Below are 2,419 nucleotides of genomic sequence, written 5' to 3' on the forward strand. Positions count from 1 at the left end.
GACTTATGACAAGAGCATACCGCTGGCAATGTCATCCTAAAAGATGAACCCCTACTCCTATATCATCTTACAGGTCATGACACTGATTTCTTACACCTTCCTTCTCCCTTCCAACCACCCTTCTCCCTTCCACCAATTGTGCCCGTAACTCAGCAAACAGGCTTCAAAGCAGGTATTTCTTAGTTCGATTTTGTAGATCTCATTTAATTTATATGATGTAGAACTGATGTACAAATGTAGTTATTATCGTAGGTACACCTGAGTGATCATGTTTAATATTTCAATTTTATAATGTCTATAAATGGTCAGAGTAGGATTGCTGAAACAGGAAACAATTGATGAAGAAAATTTACGTGGGATCAAGTGAGAAGAATACTGGCAGCAAATACTGGAGCAACTGATTGCTTCGGTGGGCAAGAGTTCTTGGTGGACAAAATCTGGCATTCCGTGGGACAAATGAAAAATTATACAGTGCTGGTAATGGAAACTTCTTAAAATTTATTGTATACCTGGCTTTGTTTGATCTAGTCATGAAGGAGCATCTGTGTAAAATAAGTGACCATGAAGCATATGTTCATTACCTTGGGAAAAGGCTGCAGAATGAACTGATTCAACTCCAAGCACCTGCAATTGAAGAGAAAACCTTAGAAGCTGCCCATTCTGCAAACTACTTTTCAATAATTCTGGATTGTAGACAAGATGTGAGTCATGTTGAGCAGATGACAATGATCATTCACTTTGTAGATGTGGCAAAATCTGCAGATGCAGATAATGCTGAAGTGATCATAAAGGAACATTTTGTGGGGTTTGTACCATTGAAGGAGAGGACTGGTGCTTTTATGACTGAAAGCATTCTAACAAGAGCTTGAAAGAATGTCGTTATCTGTTGAGGACTTACGTGGCCAAGGCTATGACAATGGAACTAATATGAAGGGTAAAGACAATGGTGTACAAAGAAGAAGAACAGAAGTGAATCCTTGGGCCTTTTGTGTTCCTTGCAGTACACATACTCTGAATTTGGTTGTCAATGATGCTGCCAGATGTTGTTTGGAGGCAAGTCGTTTCTTTGACCTAGTGCAACGCATTTAGGTGTTTTTCTCAGGTTCAGCATAGGATTATCTGGCAATATGACACATGCTGATGCAGAAGCTCTTGCAAATGGCCTTTCCAAGTTCAAATTTGTGGTTTCACTCATTTTGTGGTATAACTTTCTTTTTGAGATCAACCTTACTAGTAAGCAACTTCAGGCAAAAGACTTTGACATACATGCTACTAACCAACAACTGAAACAAACCAAAAAGTTTCTGGAGGAATGCAGGAGTGATAAAGGGTTTGAAAAGACACTGGTAGATGCTCATGAGCTTGCTGAAGAGTTAGAGATACCAACAAACTTTGAACCACAACCAGTACGCATTTGATACTGCAATAAAGAGTGATTTGAACAGGTACAGCAGCTTGATTCAGTCTTTGGTTTCCTCTACGATGTCCACAGTTTGCAAAATAAGACATGAAAACAGATAATGGAACATTGCTTGAAGCTAGAGTCTGCATTACAGCATGGAATTTCTAAAGATATTGATGCTGCAGATTTGTGCAGTGAACTGCAGGCTATTTCACGACAACTTCCAAAATGTCTTATACCTCAACATGTACTGAAGTTTATTTCTAAACAAACTGACAGACAGTTTTCCCAACATCTTCATTGCTTTTCGCATTCTCTCGACTCTCTCAGTTTCTATTGCTAGTGGCAAGCTAAAATGAATTAAGACATACCTTCGTTCTTCTATGCTGCAAGAGAGACTTGTTGGACTGACCACTGTGTCGATAGAACATGAAATAGCTGGAAAACTTTGCCTCAAAGAACTTGTTTATGAATTTGTGAAACTGATAGCACGAAAAACAAAGTTCTAATTTTTTATGCAAATGTTCATGAGGATTTTCTTTTAATTATACATGTATTATAATCAATTCTGTTAGAGCTTTTGCAGTATAACTGTGTTAGGGTTAATGAAAAGTGTGAAACAATCAATAAATTTTTTTTTTTTATTATTTTATTGTTCATTTTGAATATCAAATAAGTACATGTAAAAGTTCATTCTAGATTACTTATTTTCCTCTATATTGGAAGTGGTGGGGGCACCGAGATATACAGTTCGCCTAGGGCGCCCTTGGACTGGCCCTGCATGCAGGGGATCCCTGTATGAGTTATTGTTTCTTATACACAATTGTTTGATTTTCCTCACATACAAAGTAGCAAGATTCATGTATGCAATGGCCACATAACTAATGCTATGTAACCTAACCAGACATCCTTTCCATCTTTGAGAAAATTTTCTGCTCCTGACCCATTTACCTACTCACTTCCAAAGAAGTCCTTGATCCTTTTATGAGTTTTATTTCAGAGGCGCTGGAGTCTGGA

At 37.9% G+C, this 2,419-nt stretch overlaps 1 pseudogene; it reads left to right on the plus strand.

Moving 5' to 3' along the window:
* The first annotated feature begins 301 nt into the window (after window positions 1-301).
* On the plus strand, window positions 302-1,745 carry LOC102374070 (annotated as a pseudogene).
* Window positions 1,746-2,419: the final 674 nt, after the last annotated feature.

Source organism: Alligator sinensis, unplaced genomic scaffold (assembly GCF_000455745.1).
Source record: "Alligator sinensis unplaced genomic scaffold, ASM45574v1 scaffold420_1, whole genome shotgun sequence".
In the NCBI taxonomy this organism is placed as follows: Eukaryota; Metazoa; Chordata; order Crocodylia; family Alligatoridae; genus Alligator; species Alligator sinensis.